This window comes from Glycine soja, chromosome 5, assembly GCF_004193775.1.
Source record: "Glycine soja cultivar W05 chromosome 5, ASM419377v2, whole genome shotgun sequence".
NCBI classification, from domain to species: domain Eukaryota; kingdom Viridiplantae; phylum Streptophyta; class Magnoliopsida; order Fabales; family Fabaceae; genus Glycine; species Glycine soja.
In genome coordinates this window covers 18,435,690-18,456,934 of record NC_041006.1, presented here as the reverse complement: position 1 = coordinate 18,456,934, position 21,245 = coordinate 18,435,690, and the positions used below count along the sequence as shown (strand labels likewise).

General features: G+C 42.1%; 1 non-coding gene across 1 annotated transcript; it reads right to left on the bottom strand.

Moving 5' to 3' along the window:
- Positions 1-509: 509 nt before the first annotated feature.
- Positions 510-616, bottom strand: LOC114413945. The gene has a single exon (XR_003667083.1). It is a non-coding gene; the product is annotated as a small nucleolar RNA R71 (small nucleolar RNA).
- Between the last annotated feature and the right edge of the window lie 20,629 nt (positions 617-21,245).

Here is a 21,245-nt window from a genome sequence, read left to right as displayed (position 1 = left end):
ATCATTCTGAGCATTCCATTACTGGTGAAGCTGTGCATTCTGTTATTGGTGATTTTGAACATCCTGATCTTGAGCATTATAATTTTGAGTATTCTGATTCTGAGCATTCTGATTTTGCACATTCTGATAACATGGCACAACCTCCACCCCGTGAGAGGACTCTAAGGGAAATGGCTGCACCTGATTTCACCTACGAAAGCTTGTGCATCCAATACCCTGATGAGGATGTCCCATATGTTCTTAAAACTGGACTGATTCATTTGCTTCCAAAGTTTCATGGCCTTGCAGGTGAAGACCCGCACAAACATTTGAAAGAATTTCACATTGTCTGCTCCACCATGAAACCCCCAGATGTCCAAGAGGATCACATATTTCTGAAGGCTTTTCCTCATTCATTAGAGGGAGTGGCAAAGGACTAGCTGTATTACCTTGCTCCAAGGTCCATCACGAGCTGGGATGACCTTAAGAGAGTATTCTTAGAGAAATTTTTCCCTGCTTCCAGGACCACAGCCATCAGGAAGGATATCTCAGGTATTAGACAACTCAGTGGAGAGAGCCTGTATGAGTACTGGGAGAGATTTAAGAAACTATGTGCCAGTTGCCCCCACCATCAGATTTCAGAACAGCTTCTTCTCCAATATTTTTATGAAGGACTCAGTAATATGGAGAGAAGTATGATAGATGCTGCTAGTGGTGGAGCCCTTGGAGACATGACTCCTGCTGAAGCCAGAAATTTAATTGAGAAGATGGCCTCCAACTCCCAGCAGTTTAGCGCCATAAATGATGCCATAGTCATTAGAGGAGTGCATGAGGTAGCTACAAACCCATCTGCATCATCTGAAACTAAGAAGCTTGAAGGCAAACTGGATGCATTGGTTAACTTGGTAATCCAGCTGGCCTTGAATCAGAAATCTGTACCTGTCGCAAGGGTTTGTGGTTTGTGCTCCTCTGCTGACCACCATACAGACCTTTGCCCTTCCATGCAGCAACCTGGAGCAATTGAGCAGCCTGAACCTTATGCTGCAAATATTTACAATAGACCTCCTCAACCTCAACAGCAAAATCAACTACAGCAGAGCAATTATGACCTCTCCAGCAATAGATACAACCCTGGATGGAGGAATCACCCTAACCTCAGATGGTCCAGCCCTCAGCAACAACAACAGCAGCCTGCTCCTTCCTTCCAAAATGCTGCTGGCCCAAGCAGACCATACATTCCTCCACCAATCCAACAACAGCAACAACCCCAGAAACAGCCAACAGTTGAGGCCCCTCCACAACCTTCCCTCGAAGAACTTGTGAGGCAAATGACTATGCAGAACATGCAGTTTCAGCAAGAGACCAGAGCCTCCATTCAGAGCTTAACCAATCAGATGGGACAATTGGCTACCCGATTGAATCAACAACAGTCTCAGAATTCTGACAAGCTGCCTTCTCAAGCTGTCCAAAATCCCAAAAATGTCAGTGCCATTTCATTGAGGTTGGGAAAGCAATGTCAAGGACCTCAACCCATAGCACCTTCCTCATCTGCAAATGAACCTGCCAAACTTCACTCTATCCCAGAAAAAGGTGATGACAAAAATTTACCTAACAATTTCTGTGCAGGCGAATCTTCTTCCACAGGTAATTCTGATTTGCAGAAGCAGCACATTCCCCCTCTTCCATTCCCTCCAAGAGCAGTTTCCAACAAAAAAATGGAAGAGGCAGAGAAAGAGATCTTGGAAACGTTTAGAAAGGTAGAGGTAAACATACCTCTGTTGGATGCAATAAAGCAAATTCCAAGATATGCCAAATTCTTGAAGGAGTTGTGCACTAATAAGCGGAAGCTTAAAGGAAGTGAACAGATTAGCATGGGCAGAAATGTCTCCGCATTGATTGGTAAATCTGTTCCTCAAATTCCTGAAAAATGCAAAGATCCAGGTACATTCAGCATACCTTGTATCATAGGGAATAGTAAGTTTGACAATGCCATGCTAGATTTAGGAGCTTCTGTTAGTGTTATGCCTCTGTCTATTTTTAATTCTCTATCTCTAGGCCCCTTGCAGTCAACTGATGTGGTAATTCATTTAGCTAATAGAAGTGTTGCCTACCCTGTTGGTTTCATAGAAGATGTCTTAGTTAGAGTTGGTGAACTGATTTTCCCTGTTGATTTTTATATTTTGAATATGGAAGATGGATTTTCTCAAGGATCAGTTCCCATCATTCTAGGCAGACCCTTTATGAAAACTGCTAGAACTAAGATAGATGTTTATGCAGGCACACTGTCCATGGAGTTTGGTGATATAAATGTTCATTTTAATATTCTGGATGCTATGAAATACCCATCTGAAGATCTTTCTGTATTTCGTGCTGAAATAATTGACCATGTTGTTGATGAATACATGACTGATCTTTATTCTAATCTGCGTGCCTCTCACTCTTCATGCATTGAGTCTGAAATTGTACTTGATCATATGTCTGAATTTGATGCTGAGAGTGAATCTGAGAGTGATATTGATTGCATGCCTGGTGGTGGTGTTTTACCTCTTGAGATTGATTTTATAGAGTCAGATAGGACTAACCATGTTTCAGGAAGTACACATACCTCTGACTTTCTTTATGAGGTAAAGGCTGAGAAACCATCCCCTTCCACCACTGTCCAGCCGACCACACCAGAATTGAAGCCTCTGCCATCAAATTTAAAATACGCTTACCTGGATGATAGCAAGAGTTTTCCAGTGATTATATCTGCTTCCCTTGCTGATGAGCAAGAGGAGAAGTTGTTGTCAGTTCTCAAGAAGCAAAAGAAGGCTATAGGCTGGACCCTGGCAGACATTCCTGGTATTAGCCTATCCATATGTATGCATCGAATAAATTTAGAGGATGGAGCTAAACCAGTAAGACAACCACAAAGAAGACTCAACCCGGTGATTCTTGATGTAGTGAAGAAGGAGATAACCAAGCTTTTGCAAGCTGGAATCATTTATCCTATCTCCGATAGCCAATGGGTGAGTCCCGTCCAGGTAGTCCCAAAGAAGACTGGCCTCACAGTGATCAGAAATGAGAAGGAGGAGCTGATTCCTACTCGGGTGCAGAACAGTTGGAGAGTCTGCATTGACTATAGGAGGCTGAACCAGGTTACCAAAAAGGACCATTTTCCCCTGCCATTCATTGACCAGATGCTTGAATGCCTGGCAGGTAAATCCCACTACTGTTTCCTTGATGGTTTTTCTGGTTATATGCAAATTACTATTGCTCCTGAGGATCAGGAAAAGACCACATTCACCTGCCCCTTCGGCACTTTTGCTTATAGGAGGATGCCTTTCGGCTTGTGCAATGCCCCTGGTACCTTCCAGCGGTGCATGATTAGTATTTTCAGTGATTTTTTAGAAAATTGCATAGAGGTGTTTATGGATGATTTCACTGTATATGGATCCTCTTTTGATGGTTGTTTGAATAGTTTGGAAAAAGTTTTGAATAGATGCATTGAAACTAACCTTGTTCTAAATTTTGAAAAATGTCATTTTATGGTTGAGCAAGGTATAGTTTTAGGCCACATTATTTCAAATAAGGGTATTGAAGTAGATCCTGCAAAAATTTCTGTTATTTCACAATTGCCTTACCCCTCTTGTGTGCGAGAGGTGCGATCTTTTCTTGATCATGCAGGATTCTACAGGCGCTTTATAAGGGATTTTAGCAAAGTAGCCCTTTCATTGTCCAACTTGTTGCAAAAGGAGGTGGAGTTTGACTTTAATGACAGATGCAAAGAGGCTTTTGATTGCCTCAAAAGAGCGCTGACTACCACCCCCATCATCCAGGCACCCGACTGGATAGCCCCTTTTGAGCTTATGTGTGATGCATCAAATTATGCATTGGGGGCTGTCCTTGCTCAGAAAATTGATAAATTGGCCAGGGTGATATATTATGCTTCTAGGACTTTAGATGCTGCCCAAGCAAATTATACTACTACTGAGAAAGAGCTTCTAGCCATAGTTTTTGCTCTTGAAAAATTTCGATCTTATTTGCTTGGTACTCGCATTATTGTTTATACTGACCATGCAACTCTAAAGTACTTGTTGAAGAAGGCTGATTCTAAGCCTAGGTTGATCCGATGGATGCTCTGGCTCCAAGAGTTTGACTTGGAGATCCGTGATAGGAGCGGAGCACAAAATCTAGTTGCTGATCATTTAAGTCGGATCGAACGTGTACCTGATGCAGATTCACCTATTCGGGATGGTTTCCCGGATGATCATTTGTATATACTGTATAGTATTTCTGACTCTCTTTCTACTCCATGGTTTGCTAATATTGTCAATTATTTAGTTGCTTCTGTTTTTCCTCCCTTAGCATCTAAAGCCCAAAAAGATAAAATTAAAAGTGATGCTAAGCATTTTATTTGGGATGACCCCTACTTGTGGAAATTGTGCAGTGATCAGGTCATTAGACGGTGCATTCCAGATCATGAGACTGACTCAGTCCTGCAGTTCTGTCATTCTTCCGCACCGGGAGGTCATCTGGGTGTTCAAAGGACAGCTCGCAAAGTGCTTGATTGTGGTTTTTATTGGCCCACCATCTTTAAAGATGCGTGGAAGATCTGTAGCACTTGTGAGCAGTGTCAAAGAGCAGGAAATACACTTACATGGCGACAACAAATGCCTCAGCAACCTATGCTATTCTGTGAGGTGTTTGATGTCTGGGGTATAGATTTCATGGGTCCTTTTCCTGTCTCTTTTGGTTATATTTACATTCTCCTTGCAGTTGACTATGTTTCAAAATGGGTGGAAGCCAAGCCCACTAGAACTAATGATGCTAAAGTTGTCGCAGACTTTGTCAGGTCTAATCTGTTTTGCAGGTTTGGAGTACCTAAAGCAATTGTTAGTGATCAAGGAACCCATTTTTGCAACAGGACAATGCATGCCCTGCTTAAAAAGTACGGGGTGGTACACAGGGTATCCACACCATACCACTCCCAGACTAATGGACAGGCAGAAATTTCTAACAGGGAAATCAAGAGAATTCTAGAGAAGATTGTGCAGCCAAGCAGGAAAGATTGGAGTACCAGGCTTGATGATGCTCTCTGGGCACATCGGACTGCCTACAAAGCACCCATAGGAATGTCTCCTTATCGGGTTGTCTTTGGAAAGGCATGTCATCTTCCAGTGGAAATTGAGCACAAAGCATACTGGGCAGTGAAGACTTGCAACTTCTCTATGGATCAAGCTGGCGAGGAAAGGAAGTTGCAACTGAGTGAGTTAGATGAAATCCGCCTAGAAGCCTACGAGAATGCCAAGTTCTACAAAGAAAAGACCAAGAAGTTCCATGATAGTATGATAGTTAAAAAAGACTTCGTGGTTGGGCAAAAAAGTGTTATTGTATAATTCTAGGCTTGGACTCATGAGTGGTAAGTTGAGGTCTAAGTAGATTGGTCCTTTTGTTGTTACTAATGTTTTTCCTTATGGTACAGTTGAGATCAAAAGCGACTCCACAAACAAGAGCTTCAAGGTCAACGGACATCGACTTAAGCCATTCCTCACGAACCCTTCTTTAGTGGACGTAGTGGTGGAAGAGACTTCCTTACTCCACCATGACTTAGGGAGTTTTTCTTTTCCTATCTCCTTCTTTGCTTTTATTACACTTGTCCGATTCTCTTTGATGATTTAATTGTTTTTAATCTTTTAATTGTGCTACATTGAGGACAATGTGTTGTTTAAGTATGGGGGGGAGTGTTCTTTGGTTTTGCTAGTTTTGTTGGTTTTGTTAATTTGTTAGTTGTGTTAATTTGTTAATGTTGTTAGTTTTATCGGATTTTCAGTTTAATATTTTGGGTCAATTTTGTGTGCACGTACGAATTTTCATGTTTTTCTTTGAATTATAGGATATGTTCAAGAAATGGGTAATTGTTTTGAAAATAAAAGTTCTTGACATTTTGTGACTTGAAATCCTTGATTCTTCTCTACATGTCATGATAGTTTTGAAAGCTCAATTTGAAAGTGATGAGTTTACCTTTGTGAGAATTTGAGCCATCCATCATCATAATCATTTGGTGTGTTTTGCCCCATTGATTGCTTGCACAATAGCCTTGGCTTGATTCTTGTTGATGCGTCCTAATTCACATGCATATTTGGAAATGATTGAGGCAATTTTGTTCTTATAAGCTTCTAGCCAAATGGACTTACCTTGAATTAATTCCTTTGATAGCCCTTTTGAGCCTTGTTTCCCTTTCCTTGTTTTGAAGCTCACTACAAGCCTTAAGTGAAAAACCATGATATCACCATATCCTTAAGGAATTTTGGAGCTTTGGAATTGTTTTGGGAATAAGTGTGGGGGGTTTTTGTTTCATTGGACAACTTGTTTTGTTGGCTATGCTTCATGATGTATTTTGGGCCATACTTGATGTACATTGTATATTGGTTAAATGTTGGACATGCTGAATGAAATGTTGTTTCTCAAAGGCTATAGAATAAAAAAAAAGAATAAAAAAAAAATATTCGAAAAAAAAAATTCGAAAAAAGAAAAAGAAAAGCAATAAAGTTGAGTGAATAAGATCTTAAATGGCACAAGAATGATGAAACTCTTGGTTCTACTCTTCATGTTTAATTTTTATCTTTACTTCTTTTTATTTTCTTATTTTTTTCTTAATATGCACTTATTCCCCTTTGCTCCTCTATTCCTTTGGGATTTAGCCACTTATTCCATATTTCTCCATACCTTGTCCTTGGCCCCATTACAACCTTAAAAGACCTTTTGATCCTCATGTGCTTGTGTTTGTGGGTTGATTGTCAATTTTAGAATCTTGCCAAGTCTATGTGGTGTTTGCTTTCATGGGTGCTTTGAGGGTAAATAGTAGCCTAGACACTTGAGAGATAGAGTGTATATCTTGTGAGGCTTTATCACTTTTCATTCTTGAGCTGATTAACTATTTTGCCATGATTGGGTTGCTTGGATGATTTTCATGAATGTCTTGACTTTTTGGATCTCCTTATGTTAGATGTTACCCATTCCTTTCAATCCTTGATGTTCATTGAGAAATATATGAATGTGTTTGTTTGTCTCTCTTTGATATCCTTGGATTTTGTTCTTTGTTTCATTTTGCCCAGGAGTGCAAAAGGCTAAGTATGGGGGGTTTTGATGTGCCATCATTTTCTTCTATTTTCTAAACCCTTTTTGCACCATTTTAATTATTGATTGGTCTTAATTGTCAATTAATTAGGCAGTTTTATTATTTGGGCTCATTTAGCTAATTTGATGTTTTTAATCTAATTTCAGGAATTAATGAAACATTGGGCTTAATCCGGATTTTAGTTGTGGACTTGAAGAGGGCAAATAAAGCAGCGCTTACCTTAGTTAATTTCTAATTAGGAAATTTCGCAATTTTATTTTATGTTGTTCAGTGTTTATTTCGTTTTGGGCTAGAGTATTGTAATAGGGCCCAGTGACTTTGAGTGACTCTTTTTAAATAGCTGCCTTGGGATTCGTGCAAGGCATTCTATTCTGCTATTTTCATTATTCAGAGCTTTGGTTTTAGGTTTTCACGTTTTTCTGTTCCCTTGTTACAATTTTCGTTCTTAATGCAAATTTCCATTTTCTGCTTCTAATTATGAGTTCATTCGTGCTTCTTCTTCTACTTTCATTTACGTTTCTGTTCATTTACGTTTCTGTTCATTTATGTTTCTGTTCATTTATGTTTCTATTTCATGTTTCATTTGCGTTTTCTGTTTGAATCCATGGAAGGCTAGATTTTCTAGTTTTGTTTCCTTTTGATGACGAAGCCCAACTCTCTTTGAGGTTTCGCTTGTAATGTGGGTTCCTGGCAGTTTTCCCTTCACCAGTTATCCCAATTTCGTGAATATTAATCAGTGCATGCTTCGTGTTCAATTAATTGCCTCTGAGCCTAACTTGCGTTCATGCTTAATGGACGAATGACTAACTGGTGTATGTGGTGCCTAATCACGTATTGAAAACCCTAAGTTGATTTTCGCTTAGTAAATTGAAACAGGGTTGGATTAAGTGGTTGACTGTTAGGGACGAATTTTCCATAACCCAGGATAAGAGAATGGCTTCTGAATCAGAGGAAACAACCCGTTTTTAATATTAGTATTTTCGTATTCCAGTTTACTTGTTCTGCTCTTTAATTACCAAACAACCAAACCCCCCCCCCCCAATCGTTATTGTTACTGCAAGTATATTATGAACATTTGGTTTGTCACTGCTCGTTGGGAAACGACCTAGGATCACTTTCTAGTTACTGCATTTTCATGTTTATTTGATTCGGGTACGGCCTCGATCAACGGGACTTCCACCTCAAGCGGTAGCACAGCCTCCATTCTGTATACCAATGAGAACAGTGTTGCCCTAGTTGATATGCACACCGAGGTTCGGTAACCATGTAGCGAGAACGGGAGAATCTCGTGCTAGTCCTTGTATGACACAGTCATCTTCTGGATAATCTTCTTGATATTCTTGTTGGCTGCCTCCACTGCTTCATTCATCTTGGGTCTGTAAGGTGTGGAATTGTGGTGTTGGATCTTAAACTCCTCGCACATTTCCCCCATCATCTTGTTATTCAAGTTGGTGCCATTGTCCGTGATAATCTTCCTCGGCAAACCATACCGGCAAATAATCTCCCTCTTGATGAACCTGACCACCACACTCCTCGTGACGCTAGCGTACGAAGCGGCTTCAACCCACTTGGTGAAGTAATCGATCGCCACTAGGATGAAACGATGTTTGTCGCAGCTTTGGGATCTATGGCCCCGATCACGTCTATTCCCCACATGGAAAATGGCCACGGTGCAGCCAAAACATTCAGAGGTAGGGGCAAAGCATTGACATTGTCCGCAAACATCTGGTATTTGTGACACTTCCTCACATGGAGACAACAATCGATCTTTATGGTGAGCCAATAGTAACCCGCCCTTAAGATTTTCCTAGCCATGGCGTGCCCGTTAGTGTGCATACTGAAAGAGCCCTCATGGACCTCCCTCAGCTTGCTCTCAGCTTCTTTAGCGTTCATGCATCAGAGCAAAACCATGTCATGGTTTCTCTTGTATAGTATGCTTCCGCTCAAGAAGAAATCGGCCGCCAATCTCCTTAACGTCCTCTTGTCGTTGTAAGAAGCCTCTGGTGGGTACTCTTTGCTTTCAACGTATCGCTTGATGTCGAAATACCAAGGCTTACTATCCCGCTCCTCATCCACCAAACAGCAATGTGCGGGTCTGCCGCAACACCTGAACTCAATGTACGGTAGGTCTCCGTGTGGTGTCAGCTGGAACATGGATGCCAAAGTGGCAAGCGCATCAGCCATTTGATTTTCCTCTCGGGGAACATGATGGAAGGAGATCTCATCAAAGAACTCAGCCAATTCCTTGATATAGGCCTGGTAGGGTATCATTTTGTGATCCCTAGTCTCCCATTCTCCTCTCAGCTGGTGAATTACCAGCGCCGAGTCTTCGTACACCTTGAGTAGCTTGACGTTGAAGTCAATTGCTGCCTGGATGCCCAGAGCGCATGCTTCGTATTCAACCATGTTATTGGTGTAGTCGAACCCCAGCCTGGCCGTGAAAGGTATACATTGATTGTTCGGAGAAACCAATGCTGCCCCAACGCCATGGCCTAGAACGTTTGACGCCCCATCAAACCACACGATCCACTTGTCCTTGTCCTTGTCTAGCTTCTCTTCAAATGAGGGCATGATGTCCTCATCCGGGAACTCGGGATGCATGGGTTGATAATCCTTGAGAGGCTGCTGAGCCAAAGAGTCCTCCAAGGCGCTCCCCTTTATCGCCTTTTGGGTGACATAGACTATATCGAACTCAGATAGCAAAACCTGCCACTGAGCGATCCGCCCCGTGAGAGCAGGCTTCTCAAAGATGTACTTGATCGGGTCCATCTTGGATATCAGCCAGGTGGTATGGCTTAGCAGGTACTGCCTTAAACGGTGGGACGCCCAGACCAAAGCACAACATGTCCTTTCTAGCAGGGAGCAGTTCATCTGACAAGCCGTGAACTTCTTATTTAAGTAGTAGACGGCTCGCTCTCTTTTCCTGGACTCGTCATGCTGCCCCAGCATGCACCCGATTAAAAAAACTGTTATGTACAAGATGAGCGGTCTCCCGGGCACCGGTGGCATAAGCATAGGAGGGTTCATGAGGCACTGTTTGATTTTTCCAAACGCCTCTTGACAGTCCTTGTTCTAGTGGATGGACTGGTTCTTGCATAAGAGCTTGAACAGCGGCTCACAGATAGCTATGAGCTGTGATATGAATCTGGCAATGTAGTTTAAACGCTCCAAGAAACCTCAGACCTGTTTCTCAGTACGTGGTTCTGGCATCTCAAGGATGGCTTTTACCTTTTCGGGGTCCACCTCTATTCCTTTCTGACTTACGATGAAACCCAGTAATTTTCCTGACTTGACCCCAAAGGTGCACTTAGCGGGGTTCAACCTCAATCGATACTTCTTAAGCCTGTCGAACAACTTCCACAAGTTGACAAGGTGTTCCTCCTCGGTTTTAGACTTGGCGATCATGTCATCTACATAGACTTCGATTTCTCGGTGCATCATGTCGTGGAACAAAGCCACCATAGCTCGTTGATAGGTTGCCCCGGTGTTCTTGAGCCCAAAGGACATCACCTTATAGTAGAACGTCCCCCACGGGGTGACGAAGGTGGTCTTTTCCATATCCTCTAGCGCCATCTTTATCTGATTGTCGCCGGAGAAACCGTCCATGAAGGAAAATAGAGCGAAATTGGTCGTATTATCCATGAGGACATCAATGTGCGGCAGAGGGAAATTGTCCTTGGGACTGGCTCGATTTAGGTCCCGATAATCCACACACATTCGTACCATCCCATCCTTCTTAGGGACTGGAAGAATGTTGGCAACCCATTCCGGGTACCGAGCAACAGCCAAGAAGCCAGCGTCAAATTGTTTCTTTACTTCTTCTTTTATTTTAAGGGACGTCTCGGGCTTTATCCTCCTCAGTTTTTGCTTTACCGAGGAAGACTCAGGATTCAGAGGTAGTCTGTGTTGTACGATGTTAGAACTTAAATCGGGCATATCTTGGTACGACCAGGCAAAGATGTCTTGGTAGTCTTTCACCAGGGCCATTAATTCTTTACGGATGGGTGCGGTCATACCCGTGCCTACTTTTACTTCCCTTCTTCCATTGTCGGTTCCTAAGTCTACGAGTTTTGTCTCTTCTTGATGCGGCCTCATCTCTTGATCTTCCTGAACGATTATCCTCTCCAGCTATGGGGGAAGCCCTACATCCTCGTCCTCTTCATCCTCTGTCTGACTTGCTTCTTGCTCGAAATTGACGGCCGGGTCCCCGATATTAGTATCTTCAAGGGACTCGTCATTGGATATTATGCTCGTCGCGTAAATGTCTGGGCGTTCCTCCACCCGCCAATTTACTAGTTGCAAACCTGTAGGGCACGACTGTACCAAATCCGATCTCCTCGGGGAGTCATCATCGCATATCATGGTGACTTGTCCTTCGCGTCTTAAACCCGCACTTACGAAGCTCCTACTGATGTGGCACGGTGGAGCCTCTTTGGCTCGTTGTCCCAACCGCAGGCCTTGGCCTTTGTTCTTTCTTTTCGAGATGTTTTTCCTTATGTCAGCCTGCGTAGGTTTATAGCCTAACCCAAACTTCTCGCGGTTTCTTCTGGTACTTACCAGGCTGGTCGTACCGCCGTTGTTCTTGCCCAAACCCATTTCGGGCTCGTAGCTGTGCCCCAGCATCACCCGGACCACCATCATTGCCGATCAGACAGGCGGGGCCGCCTTGGGAGGGAATCTACGGAGGCGATGCTTACCACCTCAAAAGATTGCAAAGTCGTTTCCAATGACTTCTCCGCGGCTTCCATGTACGGCATAGAGGAAGGGCAACTTACCAGGACATCATCCTCACCTGATACTATGACCAAGTGTCCTTCCACTACAAACCTCAGCTTTTGGTGGAGTGTGGAGGGGACGACTCCCACTGAGTGGATCCATGGACATCCCAAAAGACAGTTGTAGGCCGGATTGATATCCATCACATGGAATGTAACTTGGAAGGTATGAGGCCCTATCTGTACTGGGAGGTCGATCTCTCCCCTTACCTCTCGGCGGCTGCCGTCGAAGGCACGGACCACCATGGAACTCGTCCTTAGATGGGAAGCGTTAAATGGCAATTTTTCCAATGTGCTCTTGAGCATCACGTTCAAGCTTGAGTCGTTGTTGACGAGTACTTTGGCCATAACGTGTTCCATGCATTTGACTGACACATGTAAAGCCCTATTATGTCCTCTCCCCTCGGCGGGGATTTCCTCTTCAGCGAAGGTGAGGTAGTTGTTGGCTGTGATGTTATTGACGATCCCCCCAAAGCCTTCTACGGAGATGTCTTGGGCTACGTAAGCTTCATTCAAGACTTTTACCAGCAAAACTCGATGAGGCTTATAGCTCATGAGCAGCTATAGAAGGGGGACTCTAGCTGGGGTTTTCTTGAGTTGTTTAATGACTTTGAACTCGCTTTGTTGGATAATGCGGAGGAACTCGCCGGCCTCCTCGAGTGATACCTCTTTCTTGCCACAACCCTCTCTCCCTCGGAATGATCCTTCGTCAGAACATCCTCATCCAGTGCAGGGATCGCCTTGACATTTTGTCCTTCGCTTTCCCTTTAGTGTTTGCGGGCTATATCGGCAGGCTAGGGGGTGCGAACACACGACCGTTGCGGGTTATGCCACTCAGCCCGGTGATATTGGTCACTCTGGGCGATAGTGACCTGATATCGGTAGCTTCTTCCTTCCTACCGCCCAGAGGGGCATACCTCCACGGAACTGCACGACTGTTCTTGTAAGGAAATGGAATAGGTCTACTACCCGATACTGCCGAGGGGTGTTGAGGTCTTTGGGGAGCCGTGTCCCTGGTGAAGTCTATTACCAAAAGTTTAGGCTTTTTAGGACCTTTTTCATCTACCGACTGCATGTATACATGTTGTTCCTCCTCCCCTTCACTGCCGACCTCAAGCCGGCCTTGGTCTATCATCTATTGTAATAGATCTCTTACCGCCAAACATGTTTCCATGTCATGCAGTTCACCCAGATGCATTAAGCAAGAATCTTTTCTGCGCCCGCCGTGGGGAATCATGCCCACCTTTTGCAAGGCTTTGTAGATAAACCTTCTGGAGGTCGTTATGTCCTTCAAATGTTTGGGCCCGTGTAACCTACTCACCTCGATGGCATTAACCCACCCCTCTCCATGATTGGCAAGCAAGTTTGTTTTTATGTTGGGTCTGTCCTCTTGAAAAGTCAACCACCTGGCTTCTACCAAGCTTTGGACCTTGCTTTTCAAGGCCAAGCACTGTTCGATCGACTGGCCTGGGATTCCCCCATGGTATGCGCAGGTTGCGCTAGGGTTATACCATTTTGGGAACGGAGACTGGAAGATCTTTCCCGGAACCACCATGGCCAATTGGTTGGCGATGAGAGATGGCAAGAGTTCCCCATACGTCATTGGGATCGGGGCAAAAATCTGTGCATGCCTTGGCGAAAAGTTCCTCGCCGTGTTTATTCAAAAGTGAGCATTGTTGGCCGGGTGAGGCAGAGTCGGAGCCGGAGCCTGAAGAGCTCCCCTTTGTGGGGGTGTGGGCGCCCTTGGTTGGGTGAGCGCTATATCGGAAGAGGCCCTGGCGCAAGCCGAAAGACTTGGGTGATGTTGTGCATATTGTGGGTACCGTGGGGGGTTTGTGGTGGCTTGGGCCACGCAAGTGTTGAAGTGACGGTATGGGCATCTCCCTCTTTCTTCTTTGAAACTAATATTGTGCTACAACAATTACAACAAGGCCCACTATCCACAATGAGAGAACAAGTTTTATCTAAAATTTTGCATCTTGTATAAAAGATGTTCTCTCTTTGGGATTGAGATAGATCACAAGATTGACCTCCAAGGAGCCTTCTAACCATTAAGAGGTCACCTTCTTCATGGGGGTAGACTTCCTCACTAGACTCTTCACCCCTTACTTCATCTTCACTTCCACTAAAGGAAGGGCAAGAAGTAGTCTCCTCTTGACTACTATAAATGTCTTGACCCCTCATGATCATGGTTTTCTTTGTGGGGCATTGAGAGGCAATGTGACCTCTCCCAAGACATTTGAAGCATTTAATGTTGCTAGTCCTTTCTTGGGAACTAGTCTTAGGGGTGTATTTCTCTATGGTCTTACCCTTATCTTCCTTAGGTTTTGAAGGTGCAGTCCCTAAAATTTCATGGGCTTGGTCCTTCCTTCGATAAGAGTGAGAGCCATAAGATTTTGAAGAAGGCTTTCTTTTAAGTTGTTGCTCCACTCTTATACAAAGTTGGACTAGCTCATCTAGGTCCCTATATGGAAGGAGTTCAACCTTGTCCCTCACTTCCATATTAAGCCCACTAAGGAACCTAGCTATGCTTGTTCTTTCCTCCTCCCTAACTCTAGCTCTTAAAAGGAGTAGTTCCATTTGTTGTCTATATTCTTCAACACTCATACTCCCTTGTCTAAGCCTTTGGAGCTTGTCCATAAGCTCCCTTTCATAGTAGGAGGGAATGTGCCTCTTCCTAAGGGCACTCTTAAGATCATTCCAATACTCTACTGGAGGATCCCCATGAATCCTTCGTTCCCTAACAAGGGACGTCCACCAATAGAAGGCATACCCTTGAAAGCTAAGGGTAGCCAATGGAACTTTTCTCTCTTCGCTAATATGATGGCAAGCAAAGAATTGTTCAACCTTCATTTCCCAATCTAAGTAGGCCTCAACATTATCTTTTCCATGGAAATATGGGATGCTAATGTTAACCTCTTGAGGCCTTCTATCCTTTTCTCTTCTTTGGGAGTGATGTTTAGTATGTGAACTATGGCACCCTCTATAATAGTCGCTAAGTTCTTCACTTAAACTCTTGCAAGAGTCATGACTACTAAAGGAGGCATGTTTTTCTCTTTTCATTTCTTCTTTCTTCCTCTCTTATTTTCTCTCTTTCATCTTGACTTATTTCTTCCATTCTTTTGTTACCTTTTTCTTTTCTCTCTTGTTTTTCTTTCCGCAACTTAAGGGATCTCAACTCATCTAATATCTTATACAAGGGGTCCTTAGGAGTAGAACCCTCACCATTAACACTAGATGAAGAATGAAGACTCATGTTCGTTCCTAAGTTATGGTTCTTTCTTGTTGGGGGTTTGAAAACAAAAGGTAAAAGAAACTATGGTTGAAACTAGCCAAAATAAACACTAAAAGAGGTGTGAAAGATAAGGTAAAAACTAATTGGTAAAAGGCAAGCTATCTAGGCGGTTTGACAATGGAGGGTAAAGGAAATAAGCTATGAAAGTAAGCAAGAAATTAAAGTGCAAGAAATGCAAACTAGGCAGATCCTAAGAGTGTTTGGATGACCTCATTTAAGGTTACCAACAAAACACTCACTATCCTAAGGGAAAGTTGCCTAAAATTATTACACACAAATGGAAGTAGGGTGACCTAGCGGAGGCTCCCAACTTACTTCCAATGAAAGGCCTTTTTGTTACAAAATTTGAAAGCAAAGCAAATTGTCAATTACAAAATTACAAAGAAAAAAGTCCTCGATTATGGTGGCTATTCTCTATAGTGTTTCACTCAATTTAAAGTGCTTCTTATTCCAATAGCTCTTAAGGTGGTTGGCCCCTTGCTTCTTGACTCAAATTCTTCAAGATATGGCACCAATCCTCCTTCCCAGTTCCCTATATGGCAACTCACAAGCAAGGAAACAAAGAGATAAGCAATAACCAAAGACCAAAAAAAATGAAATGAAAGCTAAACCAATAGAGTTTTAACAAGACAAATTTTCAAGGATTATTCACAATTAAAGCAATGAAAAGCACAAAAAAGCAAGCTAGGACTCAAAGAGAAACTTAGAATGGCTCTAGAGTGGAGTAGAAAAACTAAAAAAAAGACTCAAGAAACCTCTAGTTTTGGCACTTTTTTCACAACAATTTTCAATTGAAATTTCAGAACTAGGATTGGTATAAAATAGGCACCAGTTATAGAACAAATTTTGAGCCAAAACAACAAGCACACTTTCCATTCACTTTTTTTTTCCTGGACACTGATTTTTCTGCCAACTTGTATGATTTTTCTTATTTTTTCCTTTAATCCAAATCGCTTGGTTCTTTTTTATAATTTTTTTCCAGATGTCTAGAAAATTCAGTAAAACTTTCAGCTCAAAAAATGTCGTGACTAATTCCCAGACAAGTTCGTATGTTCAAGTTGCCAGCACCAACAATTTCAACCTAGAAATCAAGAGTAGTGTTTATGTTGCTTAAGGCTTGGATAGTTACAATTTGTGTTTGCTTATGCTCAATTATCTTGAATAACACAATTCAAGAGAGCTTAAGACTTATTTGATTCACAAATCCAGCCACAACTCAGCACCACAACTCAACTTCATCATAGGCATCATGTAGGAATCTTAGAAAACAAAAAAGAGTTCAACAACAAGACTACTTCTAGGAATTGATTTAGAACATGTTACGAACTAAATAACATGCATAAATTAGACTCAAAATTCAAAAGATAGGCTAAGAATGACAACAATACATGAAGATATGTATCTAGAATTCAATAAACAAAATAAAAATTCAACACAAACTTAGAGCATAATGTGACAATTACTATGACAACATGACTCTAAGACAACATGGATTAAGTGATTTACACTTAGATTTTTGTGATTTTTTTTTCTAATCAATATTTTGGAAGAAAATTTAGATCTAAAGTTTCAGCACAAGAATATTATGAATGAAAATTGATAGAACCTAAAATCAACACAAAAACAAGATTCAAGAGTAGATCTACAAAATTTTAACCATAGAAATGCAAGAACAAGTGTAGATCTAAGATTTAATCGGTTTATTTTTTGAATCTACTCTAAACAGCACCAAACCACAAGACAATGGAGGATATACATGGAGAATAACATGAAGAACAAGGAATTAAAGAGAATTCACCGAACAAAAAGATAGAGGAAGCAAAAGAACATCACCTAGATGAAGATGCTCTTGATTCCACATGATGTAAGCTCCATTTGAGCTTGTAGGCCTAGGATCTTCTTCATCAATGGATTCCTTTGCTTCTTGGAAGATGAATGGCAGCGGAATGGAGAAGGAAGAGAGAGAGGATACGCCACTTCAAGGAGAAGATGAGTCTAGAAGAAGCTCACCACCATAGAAGGCCATGGATAAGAGCTTGGAGGATGAAAGAGATGAATGATGGGAGAGGAAGAGAGGAGCACGAAATTTTGTGATCTAAAAGAGCTCTGAAATCTGAAGTTTAATATTCAAATGATCAAATTTGAAAAAAAATGCACACACATGACCTCTATTTATAGCCTAAGTGTCACACAAAATTGGAGGGAAATTTGAATTTCAATTCAAATTTCACTTGAATTTGAAATTGAATTTGTGGAGCCAAACTTTGGAGCCAAAATTTCACTAATAATGATTAGTGAATTTTAGTTATGGTTCAACCCACTAATCCAAGATCAATTCCAAGATTCTCCACTAAGTGTGCTTAGGTGTCATGAGGCATGTAAAGAATGAAGGACATGCACAAAGTGTGACTATATGATGTGGCAATGGGGTGTAGTAAGCAAATGCTCACCTCCCCCTCTAAAATTTAATTGGATTGGGCTTCTACCAATTCAATTAAATTTATTTTCAACCACACACATCAAATATTCACTTAGTACATGTGAAATTACAAAACTGCCCCTAATACAAAAACTAGTCTAGGTGCCCTAAAATACAAGGGCTGAAAAATCCTATATTTCTAGGGTACCCTACCTACAATATGGAGCCCTAAATACAAGGACCAAATATAATGACATCCTAGTCTAATATGTACAAAGATAATTGGACCCAAACTTGGCCCATGGGCTCAGAAATCTACCCTGAGATTCATGAGAACCCTAGCGCCTTCTTCAGCAGCTCTAGCCCAATCCTCTTGGAGCCTCTTGCTCATGGCTCTAGTGACTAGTCCCTTCCTAGGGAGGATTACATCAGTGAGTTTTTTGTTAGGAACCTTAAATGTGGTCATCTAAACACTCGTAGGATTTGCCTAGTTTACATTTCTTGCTTACTGTCGCAACCTACCCTTTGGCAGGAGGGCGACGCGTGACTCGTGGGTGCGTCTTCCAAGAAAAGAATACGCGCGGAGTCGCCACCAACGTTTATTTGAGGAAAACGTTGGAAAAACCGGAAAAGACGTGGTCTATGGACTTTAAGTGAAAGGTTCGGGAGTCGTCTTTACGCACGACGAAGGTATTAGCACCCCACACGTCTGTCACAAGGGACGACAGCCTTTAATCAAATGTGCAAACATGACTTCAATTTGTTTGATGTTCCCTTTTACGTCTTTATGTCTTTTTGTACTTTTTATATTTTTTATCTTTTTGCGGTCGACGAGGGTGTTTCCCTTGCTCCTACGTATTCCTCAATTGTGATAAGGAAATCAGACCTACGTAGTTCTTTTGAGAAACAAAGTGCTTGGTTAAGTTGTTTTTTATCCTTTTTTGCAAAATATGTTTTTGATTGAATGAAAGGTATTTTAAGGCGTTGGACCATTAAATGATCTTTCGATTCTTTTTGAAAAGAGAGTGAGTATTAAGGAATTGGACCATTAATGATGTCTTTATTTTTGAAAGAGGTAATAAAGCTACATGTTGATTTTAGGCCTTTTTTAAATCTACATTTAACCAATAAAAGCGGAAAAGACCATTTCAAGGCGTTGGACCTTAAAAATGGCTTTTTTAGGTGATGACAAAAGTTTGATTTATGAATTGATTTTAGCCTTAGTTTCACTTTGGTTATTAGTCAATTCGATTAAGAAAGGGAAATCCCAAAGAAAAACGTCCGATTGATTTTTTTTTGATTTATTTTACTAAAAGATATTTTTGATTATTATATTATTATTTTGCCTTTTTTGGTTTTAAACGTGGTTACGGCATGATCGAACGGTCGAAATTCATTTTAACAGAAAATAAAGGATGTTACAATACGAATGATCAGTGGAAATTTACTTTATTTTTTATTAGGCGAGAAAATGACTTAAATAAATGACTAAAGCACGTCAAAAGGGGGTATGGAAAGTAAATGAAATGAAAATAAAAGCACACGAAACCAATGAGGACCACTAAGGGTACATAGAATGAATTGAAAAGTTCGATTTCAGGAACTTACCGGTTGAACACCGAAGAACGACAAAGAACGAATGAAGAACGACGAAGAACGGTTGAAAATCTTTGCAAAATCACCCACGGAAACGTCACAGAAGCGTTACGGAAGTGCCTCGGCTTGGATTTTCTTCACGGAAACAATTTTTCTCACTAATTTTAAGTGAATCTCAGATACTAGGAGGGTTGAACATTTTTGTTCTTCCCTCCTTCCCCTATTTATAGGAAAAGGAAGGAGAAGCTTGCCACCCAGCTCGCCCAGGCGAGCTAGGTTGCTTCTTCCAGAAGGCATCGCCTTCTGGAGAACTTCTTGGAAGGCCCAACTGGCCCTGGTTGCTATTTGCACCCCCTTTTACTAAATACACCCCCTTGCCTTTTTTTGCTGATTCTTTTTTTGTAACGTTACAGAAACGTACGAATTACGTAACAATACTTGTTTTCCTTCCGTAATGTTACAGAACCCTACGGATTACATAATCATCCCTTTTTTGGCTTCCGGGATGTTACATAGCTTTACGGATTGTGCACTAACACTTCCTTTTGACTTCTGGCATGTCACGGAACTTCACGAATTTCCTAACGATGGGTACCAAGTACCTCAAAGTAGTCAAACGAGGGTCACATCCCAACCACGGATGGTCCCCGGACGAAATTAGGGTATGACAGTTGCCCCTCTTTACTTGTCTTTTATTGCAGATAAAAGGGAAGTAAAGATAAGACACTAATTTCGTTCGAGTGAAACACCATTCGGCTGGTGAATGTCCCTGTCAGCGGAACCTGCAAAAATTTGAAAATGATCAGTACCGACACATCATCCTGATACTGTCGAATTCGTTCCTCCTGGTTGACACAAGGCGCAGAATGACCATAATTTATCTCTGCGTGTCTTTGGACGCGATCGAGCCTGGGCGGCAAGGGTACAAAATTTGTCTCTGCGCGTTTATCACTCGACTTACGAAATCTGAATGACAAAGGGTGCAAAATTTGCCTCTACGCGTTTATCATTCAACTTGCTGCTCCTGAATGACAAAGGGCGTAGAAGACGTTGTTAGTCTCCGCATGTCATCGGGCCCGTCGCCTCTGGATGACAAAAGGCACAGAAGACGACGTTAGTCTCTACGTGCTATCACGCTTTGAGTCTTAGAGATAGCAAAAGAAAGTTTAAAAGTGCGGGACCAAATGGTTCCCGCATGTCATTGGGCCCACCGCCTCTGGATGATAAAAGGCGCAGAAGATGGCGTTAGTCTTTGCGTGCTATCATGCTTTGAGTCTTAGAGATAGCAAAAGAAAGTTTAAAAGTGTAGGACCAAATGGTTCCCGCATGTCATCGGGCCCGCCGCCTCTGGATGACAAAAGGCGTAGAAGACGACATTAGTCTATGCGTGCTATCATGCTTTGAGTCTTAGAGATAGCAAAAGAAAGTTTAAAAGTGCGGGACCAAATGGTTCCCGCATGTCATCGAGCCCGCCGCCTCTGGATGACAAAAGGCGCAGAAGACGACGTTAGTCTCTGCGTGCTATCATGCTTTGAGTCTTAGAGATTGCAAAAAGAAAGTTAAAACGGATAACCACTTGGGTATTTCCGCCTATCCCCTAACTTCACGGGTTAGTACTGACAGAGGTTGTCTGTGCGGAAGATGACGTTAATCTCCACGTGTCAACGGGCTTGTTGACCACGATTGACAAAGGGTGCAGAGGATGATGTTAGTCTTTGCGTGCTAACATGCTTTGAGTCTTAGAGATAGCAAAAGAAAGTTTATACAGATAACCATCAGGTATCTCCGCATGTCACATGACCCCAGGGTCAGTATGATAGAGATTGTGGGGCGGTCGACAAAAGCGAGGCTCTTGCTCCTACGTATCCTCAATGAGGAACTCAGACCTACGTAGTTCTGAATAACTTGTGAGACTAAAAATAGTCTCGATGTTTTCTTCACTAAAATGCGAACATGCTTTAGTAAAGAGACAAGACTTCCAACTGATCAGAGCAATATATATTTTTTGGATGAAAAACAATGTGTCTACCGGGGAAGGAGAGTATACTGATGAAATCTTCT